This window comes from Pholcus phalangioides, unplaced genomic scaffold (genome assembly GCF_987345545.1).
Source record: "Pholcus phalangioides strain wild (caught in Gottingen) unplaced genomic scaffold, Ppha-v1.0 ptg000014l_1, whole genome shotgun sequence".
NCBI lineage: Eukaryota > Metazoa > Arthropoda > Arachnida > Araneae > Pholcidae > Pholcus > Pholcus phalangioides.
This window is the reverse complement of record NW_028301607.1, coordinates 17853884-17866468: the sequence shown is the minus strand read 5'-3', so window position 1 is coordinate 17866468 and position 12585 is coordinate 17853884. Positions and strand designations below refer to the sequence as shown.

Genomic DNA, 12585 nt, shown 5'->3' with positions numbered 1-12585 from the left:
TGTCTCGATTCGGAGTCTCCATGCTGATCCATTCCGACCAGGGAAGGAACTTCATTTCAGCAGTTTTCGGCGGTATGTGTAAGCTTCTGGAAATGGAGAAGACGCAAACATTGCTGCTTCATCCGGAATCTGACGGGATGGTTGAAAGATTTAACAGAACCATCATGAACCACCTCTTGATCTTCGTGTCGCGGAACCAACAAGATTGAAACTCAAAATTACCGCTTTTCCTGCTGGCCTACCGAACTGCCGTCCACGAGAGCATCGGATTTTCACCAGCGCAGATGCTCATGGGACGAGATCTTTGGCTGCCGGGTGACCTACTGTTTGGGCGACTGCCACATGCTCCTCTTCCACCAGAATAGTACGTCGAGAGACTCCAGGAGCGTCTCCAGGGGGGATGTGCGAATCGCCAGAGACAGAATCAGCATCGGCTCCGAAAAGAAGAACCGCTACAATGCAAAGGCCACGTACCACAACTTCAAGGAAAAAGATCTCGTCTGTCTCTGGAACCCGAAGCGTCGGAAGGGACTTTGCCCGAAACTCCAGACATCTTGGGAAGAACCCTACAGTCGTGAAAAAAAACTGAATGATTTGGTAGTTTGGATTCAAACGACTCCATTGTCAAAATGCAAGGTAGTCCACCTGCACAGACTGGCTCCCTACCACAGTAAATGACTAAGTGCGACCCACCGACTTGAGGACTGAATTGTCGGGACGAACAACTTAAAAGGGGGAGGGGCAGTATTACGGGACAATAATCTCCTGTTGCCAAAACAGAAATGTCAAGATATGCTCGAAGCTTCTAGATTTATCTAGGTCTCCAGACGGTGGCGCCACAAAACCGGAACTATAGAATTCTAGAAACTTTTTTTCGTCGTATCTATAAAAACGGAGAGAGTTGTTGGACTTGACGCTCAATAACAGAACTCTGATCACGTTTTTAGCGTATATCTCTCTGCTTGTAAATACATGCAAAAATTGCTGTTTTGTAAATGAATTTGTAACGTCTTGCAAAGTGTTTCCATCCTCTGCTTATTTCAAGGACTTGGGAAAAATTATTCGGAGCAATATTGTCTTTACATCACAGAACCCATGTTGCCCTCTATGAAATATAAATTTAATAAAAATCAGCCCGCCTAAAAAAATCCCGCTGAGCTGTTATCACAATCCTCTTTTATTACAATTTCAAAGTCAAGGAGGGTCACACTTTGTGTGATATTGTCTTTTTTTTCCGTGCGACACATTAATCAAAAACTTACCACCAAAAAAATCGAAGATATATGAGAGTTGTATTGTTTATTTTATATGTAGCAGCAGGGGGTGGGAGTTGCATTTCAGTGATGTTTCTTGCATATACTATACAGTAATACTGTACTATATATTAATTTTTAATATTTTTTAAAGCAGAAGCATATTTTTTGTTGAAAATTTTATATTTCAGTCCGTCTATTGGTTCTGAACAGAAGTAACGAAGAAAGGCATCATTTTTTTAATGTGCATAAGTTTACAAAAATTGTGTGTTTAGAGAATGAGAATGACTGATAACCGGCCCGTGACCAGAAATTTCGTTTGGAGGGGGATAAAAGCGATGAACGATGTATAGATTTGGCTATCTTTTCCCTTTTTTCAGTCATTTTGTCTTGGACTTGAAGACCAGACCTCCAACTCCCCTCCCCCCCCCTTCCCCCGCTACGGCCTTGACTGAGAATGCTTCTCCGCGTACACCCTATAATTCAACGATTAGCATCATCATTATTTCAGTTGAAGCATATATATCAGAGCTCTTGTTTACGGGCGCTTTTCTTCCTTTACACCTCATTGACTTTGACGAATAAAAAGCCAAACATCGACGAATCATGAAAATCATGATCAATTTGATCAACGCATGAAAACTGAAAATTCACCAAGTTGTTTAAGGATAAATAACGACATAAACATGCAGTGATGTTAGTATTACTTTCCTAGTTGTAGAATTTACAAATTCATCCCGCAGACCCTTTAGGATAGCCTGGTGTAAAAATATTGTAATAAAAGACGTATTCGGAAAGTAGTAGTTTTAGTTAGGGGCGCTCATTTCGAAACGAATCATTTTAAACAAAATTGAACAAAGGTGCTCTTATTCGAAATACTTGGATATTCCATCGCCTTCCCCCCAACGTTTTATACGAATTATAAAAAAGACGCAAAATGAAGAGAGAAAAGACATTATATATGAAAAAATTCACTCTTTTTTTCTATCCCCGCGTGATGTAAAAATTTGCAATTAAAAAATACGCAATTAAATAAGTTCGCTGTCGTGACAAAATGTTCCGAATGGCTCTTGCTTTATTGTTTTCGTGACGTAAAAACTCGATGATTCTCGAAAACGATAAACTTTAGCGCTCGCTAAGGCAGCTCTTTAAAAAAAAAGTCCGTCCGTTTCTTTTATGCGTAATATTTCTTCTGATATTTTTTCTTCTCTTCATTTACAGAAACGTAAAGAAATAAAGGGAGTGAACTAGAGCAAAGAGGGGGGAGACTTATAATTAAAAAAATTAATTTTTCTTTTAAAAATTATGTGGAACCGCCGCCACACATTTGGAATAATATGCTCGAGTGTGCGAGTTTTTTTTTTTTTATTTCTTATATTTCACTACGGCGTGTCATTTTTTTTTAAAATTCAATAGCGTAAAAAATAATATATATATATATAATTTTTTTCGCTAGTCATTTCTTTAGACTAATTTAGGGGGGGGGGGGGGGGTACTGCGTGGCGGTGAACGGCATGTGTGTATGTAAAACAGTTGCGGCTGCGAGGCGCGATTTTGAAGACATGGAGAGAGAAAATGTTTTTTGAAAATTAAAAGCTGGATTTAAACGGAAAAGGTCCACCCGAACAATTAAATCACTTCATTAATTGAATCACGAAGCTTTCTTTTGGCACCGCTCCTTCTTCCCTCAACCATTTTTTTACCCTTCAGAGGCCGACTTTTTACTCTCTCTCTGAATGCATGTGTGGTCTCCTCCTTCCGCTCTTATTCTTCAACCCACAACATTACAATATCTCTCTCCTTTGGCTGACTAATGAAGGCTCACAAAGTCTTTATGAAACATATTTTTGTTAATGACTAGCCTGGCAGATTTGCTTCAAAGAAATATAATTCAACCACTGTTAAATAGTTTTTATTTTCTCAACTCGTAGCAAAAAAAAAACACACACACACACGAGAATCTGATTAAATAGAAATACGTGACACGTACCGCTTCGATTTTTTTTTGTTCCATTTTGTCTCTTGTCCTCCCCGGGACGAAACACTTTGTGATTTTTTTTTCTCATTGGCTATTCTTTAGAGAAATTTTTTATACGTATTAAAAATATTTCATTTCTTTATTTATCGAGAGTATATGCTGTTAAAACAGAAGAAAGAACCGAAAAAAATGAGAATTTATTTTTTTTATATTTATTCACGTAAAAAAGTCTTTTATTTTTTTTATTTCAAACAATTATTTCACACCTGAGCAAATGGTGGAAATTTATTACCTTACGAGTCACTTTTTTAGCGACTTGAATTTTTTTGGAGATGTTGCTGAAGTCGCTTTTCAACTTAAAAGAAATAAAAAGAAATGAAGTCACGTGAATGCCCTAAAACACGCGCTGTTTGAAAATGGAAACCGCGTCACAGGATAACACCGTTACATAGAGTGAATAATTTGATGTTTCCGGGTTATTTTATTGGAATTCTCCTTCTATCTAGTTAACGCAAAACTTTGTACTTGATATTCTTCACGAAAAAAAGATATACTCTTCATATATTGAAAACATGAAATGATGAAAAATAATGAAGGACAAAAGAAAAATATATACAATGTTGCAATATAATTTTTTTTCCGGGATCGCGTGTCACATTTGACGTTATCAGAGCGGTGAAATTTTATAACTTCTTGATTCCAATAGTTCCGGAAACATGGTACTCGCAAAACAAAAAAAACCAGAAACATTATATTACAAATCGAATACAGAAAAAATAGGTAAACTCATACGCAAATGGTCCCAGCATAGGAGATCATTACTACCGAACCTGTTTCCGACTTAAAATCATCGAGAGAGCAAAGGACCAAGTCGGTGAGTGTGAAAATGAGTGACCAAGAAAGTTTGCTAACATGTGACTATAAGAGTGACTTAGGTCTCTAATTCACTCTTATGGAGCACACAGAGGCGGATTACTGGGACCGGCGTAAGGGTGTGAACATAGTGTTCCAGTATTTCCGATTCTGGAAACCCGCATCGTCTCCGATTGGTTAAAAACCCGAATTTCCACTTATTTTAGTCTGAAATTCGGGTTTTTAACCAATCGCAGACGACGCAGGTTTCCAGAATCGGAAATACGGATGCACTATATTCACAACCTAAAGTAGCAAAGCGGACTGTAGCCGAAGGTGGAAAATAATTTGAAGAATGATTGGACAAGAAAATTTGCCAAGAATGGGAAAAAATCGACAACGTTTATGTAGCCCACAGGCGGAAACCCCACTATCCCGCCTCTGGTTGTGCTCGTTTTACATTCTCAAAAACAGATTCATCATTCGTTGGCAGTGGACAGAGTCTTGGAGGTTGTGAAGAGTTATTTCTTCTCATTTTAGAGAGCCACACAGGCTCTAACTAGATCCGAAAGTGTCAAACGTGTTGGGTAACCATAGCAGATGAAAATTGATGGTTGTTCAGATCCTCAATACGCTTACTGATTTTTCTCCCACCAATGAAAAGGAATGACTCTTTTTTTTTGTAATACCTTTACCTTCCGCCTTGCCAAAAAGGCAAGCTGTGATATCACATCCACTCAGAGCATGTCCGTCCAAGATATCTGGTATGAATGTCAGTATGTTTTCAGACGGCTTTCTCGGATAGGCAATTCCATGTACATTCGGATGGTTATGCCTTACTTTAAATAGAAGGTAAAAGTAGGTACAAAACATCAGTGTCATCAGACAACACCGTCACCTGTGCCTGTCTCGTTTTTATCCTAGTCTGTAACTTTGTCGAATATTTATAACATCTGCCTCTTCATGCAGAGGTGCTAAATTTTGCCGTTTTAAAACACTTGAACCTGATATTTCATTTTGGATTTCGTCCTTCCCTGTAACCACTAGATTGCTAATTCTAGTGGAAAATAATTTTGTACAAGATCGCTGCAAATAAGATTTAACAACTGTTTCTGCTTTAACGTAATTGTGACTTTTTGTGATGGAAGTGGAGATAGCAGTGATAGCTGGTAAACATCTTTGGTGCTGAAAGTACTATTCTAATCAAAAAACAAGTATACATCGCCTAACTGTAGTTTGATTATGAGTGCAGATATGAAGCGATAGATGTCACCACTTACAGTGTTGGAGAGGATACATTTTCCGTCAGCAATGACTAAAAATAAATAAATAAATAAAAATCCTATATCATGGACTATCTCACTTGTGCAATTTCGATATAAAAACACCCGCAAGATCTGGCAGTGAAAAAACACCTTACGACTCGGAAAATGATTAAGACCGATTTATCGTGTCCAGTTTTGGAAGATTCCAGGAAAGGGAAGGGGGGGTTTTTCAAGGGAAATAACAGTGATGTCAAAACCAGGGTTCGTGTACCACCTGCCAAACCAGTCTCTTATCTATTGGGAGGAGCTGACATGCACCATTTATAAGCATTTATGAATAGGGTGCAGAAATTTAAAAAATGCCACTCTTTTCGGTCCATTTTATGTATAATTCTTTAAGAAAGGAGAAAAGAAAACATGATTTTTTTAAGGGAATTTCCGTTGTCGTTACAGCGAATGTATTCAGAGATTTTCATCCATAAACAACTCGCTATAAGTGGATATTTTTTGTATGTTTAAGATTAGCTGTTGACCATCACTTGCGCATTACTCGCAATAGCGTTTTTCTCGTTATAAGCCTTACTTATCATAACGGGTCATAACGGACTCTTACTATATATAAGGCGAACTTTCTTGCAGACCAACTACATAAGAGTAAATTATTTAGGCGTCACATATCTTTTGAGAGCCAGCTTCAAAGTGCTTCTTTGTAACAACCATTTTTGTTACTTTATGAGGTAACCGGTCATAGAAACTCTTTTGGGCCATTCATTCTCAAAATCTTTCACTCGCATTCTACCAATTTCTGCATCGTCGATATTCATGTTGTCGGGACACAATCTGCTTGTATCAATATTCAAAATGTGCAAAAAAGTGAGAGTTTCAAGTTTCAGGGGTTCTGTGTAATTCTGTAAAGTTGATGAAGTTCTTTTCTATCTTTGTTGTCTGTTCAAATCCGTATTTTCATCTCTTGTTTGTGTTGTATTCCTCATGCAGGAGCCCTACATCTACAATATAAAGATACCCAATACCCAAAAATCATGGTCGGTCTGCCTCGCAAAAAAATAAAGCCCCGATAATTTGTCCTAATCAAAATATAAAACAAATTTTTATTGAGACCCTCAATTACACAGTTGCCGTTAAAATGTTTTTCGACAACGAGCCGCGTACTCTGATTTAAGCGTATGTCCCTCCCCATGATGACCTGAAAGAAACACTCGCTGAAATTGCAATTATCCTCGATGCAATCAAACCGAAACGCGCATGATCGGATCTGATCTAAACGGACAAAATCCGTTATGGAACTATTCAAGGCTTAACGGTAGAGGCAAAGAGATAGAGCAATTCTTTGGTGGACATGATCTTTTTCTCCATCACTCAAACTCAACAAATACAGAAATAAAGCAATGTCTAAATTGAAAATAACAACAAACTCTCTTCTCAGCCAACCTTCATAAATACATTCTGATAGAGCTGAACATCTCCTCTAGCGCTATCTCACTCACAAGGTTCAGAAGTAAATTTGGTCTCTCTCTAAACTTACTAAAGCATCTCAGGGACATCCCCAAATTATTTTTTTAATTAATAATTGCCGAACCTCACAGGATCTTAACGCGCTCAAACTGAAGTGTTGGAAAACTTCATTTTCTAGGCTTGCCATAAATCTCTGGAAAAAAAAAACATCCAAACTCAATATCAAAATCTCCCGGTGGAACCCCAAGTAAATGCAGCGCAAAATACACTCAAAGCCTTACAGCTAAGCACACAAAAAGCCTCCTCTGATGAAAACCCCAGACTTTTTTAATTTTTAAATGTAAAAGAGCAAAATTTTATAACTTATACAAAAATTGCCACGTTTTCAAGACAAGTAAATTAAGTGATTAAGTGATAATTAATACTGATAATGATAATTAAGTGATTCCGCGATACAGTTCCAGAACACTTAAACGATCCGTGGCACATTTAGAGATCCCTTGAGTGACATGTGGCACGATTTTAGAGCACTTAAGCGGCCCCCCAGTGCGGTTCTGCATTACTCAAGTTACCCGCGGAACATTCCCAGATTACTTAAGTGATCCGTGGCATAATTACGTATCACTTGAGTGATGCGTTGCACAGTTCCAGAGCATTTAAGAGGCCCGGACACATTTCCAGAGCACTTAAGCGGTACGGAAACATTTCCAGAGCACTTAAGCGGTACGGAAACATTTCCAGAACACTTAAGCGGTACGGAAACATTTCCAGAGCACTTAAGCGGTACGGAAACATTTCATGAGCACTTGAAGGATTCGTGAAAAATTTATAGATCGCTGAAGTGGCTGTGTAAGGGATTTATAATTAAGGAGAATGTTAGTTCAGGTGCCCACAAAATAGCGAAAGATTTTTCTCGTTTTTTTCGCATCGAGTAAGATGCCATCAAGAATGTTTCATATTTTCATGAAGGGTGGTTGATGACGTAAGCATCAACCAAACCGACCCTCCCCCCCCCCTTGTCATTAAAAGTCAGCAAATCGAAAACCCCCCACCCCCATCGATGCTCACGTGACACTTGAATGACCCCTTTTCCACACGCTTTTCAACAACAGGCATATCTTGAGCACAACTCCGGAACGACTCGAAATAAAACCATTCCTCCACATCTTCAAGATAGGGCAAGTAACACTCTTTCACAAACCAAAAAAAAAAAAAAAAACCTGACGCAATCGACTCGTATCGCCCAATAACCCTTTTGCCGGTAGAAGGTCTAGAAAAACTTTTGACTCAAAGACTCAACTTGCACTTGGAATCCCAAAACTATAAACTCTAACCTTCAATTCGGCTTTAGGTCAGGCAATTCTATAGACGATGCCCTCAACCTAATACTCCCTAAAATAAACGAATTCAAGAACAAAGAACTGGATGTTACTTTTACAAGTATCGATATTGAAGTAGCTTTTAACAAATTGACCTATTCCTCGATCAACCAAGAACTGTCCCAAGCTCCTCTCCCTAACAACATTAAATCAATGTTTTCGGACCTCCTAGCAAATAGACATGTCTTAAGCACAACTCCGGAAGGCCTGACAGTCAGAAAACAGGATATTGGCTGTCCATAGGGTTCGTGTAAAGGGCTGGCTTTGTGGAATCTTGTGACCAGTCAAGCCCTAAAGATCCCCACCCGGAAGATGCCCATATCCAGGCCTTCGCTGATGACTTTGCCTTTGTGATAAGGCCAGTTAATTTATCACAGCTAGCGATAAAAGCAACTAAAATTCTTAACGATTTTTCGAATTAACTTAATGAACATAACATCAAAATCTCAACAGAAAAACACAATTTCTCTGTTTCACAAAAAATAAACATCCCCCCCTTGGAATTAAAATTTATGGTAAAAATATTAAATGTGTAAACAATCTCAAATACTTAGGCGTAACCATCCAAAAAGCTGGGAATCGTACATCAATGAACGAAAATTAAAAGCAACTGGCTTCCATTTTAAACTAACTAAAATAGCAGGAAAATCCTGGGGCATCTCACAAAGCATTTGGAACACCATCTACAGGACGGTAGTCGAGAAATTCCTAGCCCATTGCACAGCTTGGTATATGCATCCAACCAAAAAAACACAACACAGGCCCTAGATAGCACACAGAGGAAATTTCTTTTAACGATAACCGGGGACTCTACGACACAACAGCCACACTCGGACTGAAGGTGATCACAGGCAACTGCCCACTAAAGCTTCAAATGGAAGCAGTCAACAAAAAACAGCTCCAAAAAAAAAAAAACGCAGTTAGGTTTAGGAAAAACATTCAACCAGAACCTGTAGATTTTGACACACACTAAACTAGAATAGGGAGGTAACTATGTTCATAACAGGGCACGGCCCATTCCCTATATATCTACATGAACGGAAACGCTGCCTAACAGACAAATGTCCCTCCGGTATGGTGGGTACTCCAGTTCACTATGCCACCGAGCTCAAATTTACAAAGCATCTACACATGTACAAATATTCCGAAAACAATAGAAAACAATGGTTCACTCAAATGATCAAAAACAAAAACACAGCAGCAAGGATTATAAGCCTTGTCAAATATATTCACACGCCAACGAAAACCAAAAAAATCTGTCCACCAGATTTAGAAAATAATTTTTTTTAGGTTTCGCAAAAATATAAGGGAAAAACAGAAATAGATAAAACAACACAAATTATATCCACACGACTGCCACTACTAATATATAACTATTACAAGATATAGCATGTACAAGATTAACTGTACAAGATATAGCATGTATTAACGGGACCCGAACAAGAACTTTTACGACATTCCCGTAACAATGATGTAAACGTTATAAATACAAGTGTCCTCCTTTCAGGTCTTCTAGCGGGGTGCTAGGCGGGAGAACACGAATGGTTTCATAATATAACCATTACATGTAGTTTCTATTTTATATATATTAATTTTTTTTCCTTTAGGGGCCGTTCAAGTATTACATCATCATCGATGTGGGGGGGTTTCCGATTTGCTGACTTTTGATGACAAAGGGGAGGGGGGTTTGGATAGCGCTTATGGTGTCAGGATGGCCGAGTGGTCTAAGGCGCCAGATTTAAGCTCTGGTTCTCGTAAGAGAGCGTTGGTTCGAACCCCACTCCTGACATGAGGGGGATATTTTTCTGAGACGAACCAGCTTATATCTCCTAGGGGAAAAGAGCGAGGGCCATGGTTGGTCTGGAGGATAATGCTTACGTCATCAACAACCCTATATGAAATATTTTTAATGACATCTTACTCGGTACGCCAAAAACGAGGAAACCTTTCGATAGTTTGTGGACACTTGAAGTAACATTCCCCCTATTGATAAGTGCCCTACAGAGCCACTTTAGTGATGTCTAAATGTTTCGCAGATCCAAGTGCTCTGAAACTGTGTTACGCATCACAAATATTCTGAGAATGTGCCGCGGGTAATTTGAGTAATGTAGAACCACACTGGAGGGGCCACTTAAGTGCTCTAAAACTACGTCACATGTCACTCAAGGGATCTCTAAATGTGTCACGGATCGCTTGAGTATTCTGTAACCGTGTCCCGGGTCATTTAAGTGATCTGAAAATATGCCACGGGCCGCTTAAATGTCATGGAATTGTACCACGGGACGCTTAAGCGATCTGTAAATGTGCCGCTCAGTTCATTTTTACAAAATTAGGTTCGAGGAGTTTAGACCGCATGAGATAACCTCCAGGGCCATATTTGGTCCGCGGGCAATGAGTTTATAGCCTTCAAATAACATTGAAATTAACAGAAATTTATTATAATAATAACATATAAAGGTATTTTCTTCCGGAATTTCAATTTAAAATTTTTTTTATTATTTTTTGCATTAAAAAAATCAATTTTTGATCGTGGGAGGAGGGGGGGGGGGCACGAGCTCCCCTATGCCCCCCCCCCCCGTGTACGTCTCTGATCCCACCAATATGCGTTAGGATTAAGAGGGGCAGAACTGATGACTAAATTTTGCTGACAAGGGGTGGGGGAGGGGGTTAAAAATGGCTAAAAATTTGCTTACGTAATACTTGAACGGCCCCTTAATAAATATAACCAGTCAGAGAGCGAGTCATCCAACACAACAAGTCCGAAGCTAATCCTCAGCTAAGGCTCTCTCCAGACAATCTCCCATTTAAATTAATCCCACATTGTTAACCAAAATAAGTTTAGAGCGAGACTACCCGGCCTGGCAGTTATATCTATGCATATGTGTATTTCTCTTCCTTCTATTCAAGTTCTTCATGCATTTCATGTCTAAAACACACGTGCGTACTCATTCGTATTCATGTTGCTCACCCAATAAGGTGCCAATCGAGAATGCATGGGTGATTCATAATTGTATATATTCCCCCCACACAATATTTGTAGTTTGTATTTTTTTCATCAAATCTACCGGAGGGAGTGAGCTCAAATCAGTAAAACTGATGCTAGCCTCTAGTCCGCAAGCTATCAAACCCATTCGCTCACCAATAAGGTGTTAAACGAGATGACTCGCTCCGATGGATATTTTACATTTCATAATAGGGGATTCTCATTTCGTTTTTTTTTGTATCCTGTGTATATAATATGGCAATTGTAAGTTAACAGATGAGATGGCATGTGGCCCCCCTCCATTTGCTTTTAAAACATACCTCCATCCTAATATGCGTACATCCATCCGTCTTACGAAACCCAGAAACGTTTCTCCAACTCCCTGTAATCTCATCTCGTCTGTAATCACCACAAAATTTGTTAATCACGACAGTACCCAATTGTGCTGTAAAAATCTTTTATGTTATGTTTTTCCTTTTCTTTTTTTTTGACACAAAATAAAGTGTTCCAGACTCTGCCACTAAGCTGGGCCGTAAGAGATCTCGGCAACAGGATAAGTCCAGTGGCAAAGTTCTGGCGTTCATTTATTCATGTGTTTGTGTTGCTTATCCTTCTGCTTAATGCCCATGTCTTCAGAGTTTCTGGCTTCAAATTTATCCCGACAATACCTTTTTAAGACCGTGGCCAAAGCACATGAATGTGGTTTCAATATATATGCTAATCCAAATTCCATTCCAGAAGCCAGACCACGTCGCATAATGTGATCTCTATTCAAAACGTTCTTCATCGCACTGGCAGGAATTATCTACGTTGCTCTTAAATAAAACAGACCATACCGTGAATAGGCTTGGTGATCTGCTGAAAAAAAAAGTAAGGTAACATTTTACTAACCGTAAATATCAATATAATCAATCGTACTAAATAAAAAAACAAAGAATTTGTTTTGTTTTACAATCAGTTTAGTTTTTTTTTATTGTATTGTGTGTTACTTGACTATATGCTTTCATACTATGTTGTTTACATGTATACTTATATTTACAGTAAAACCTGTCGATAATTATTCCGGGAACTGATTCCGCCGGGAACGAAGAAAATATCGTTATAGACAGTAGCGTTACACACCAGTTTCACGGTATATTATTCCAGGTCGTCGCTGTCGCTGTTTTTTACTTAGGAAAGAGAGCTCGCGTCAGGTAAATACTTCGCGGCCTTTTCTAACTCTTATTTTATCTACTGTACACTATCATTTATGATTGTTTATTCCCCTTTTTGCAGTATGTTTAAATGTAAGATTCAGCTTTTTACACACACATACATATTTGTACATAGATAAATAGATTTCAACAACTTTAATATGCAGTGATTGATTTCCTTCTCGTTCGTAAAATTAGAGATGGTAGAT

General features: G+C 38.6%; 1 non-coding gene across 1 annotated transcript; it reads left to right on the top strand.

The window, feature by feature from the left end:
* Window positions 1–9905: 9905 nt before the first annotated feature.
* TRNAL-UAA (transfer RNA leucine (anticodon UAA)) lies at window positions 9906–9989 on the top strand. Its single transcript has one exon. It is a non-coding gene; the product is annotated as a tRNA-Leu (tRNA).
* Window positions 9990–12585: the final 2596 nt, after the last annotated feature.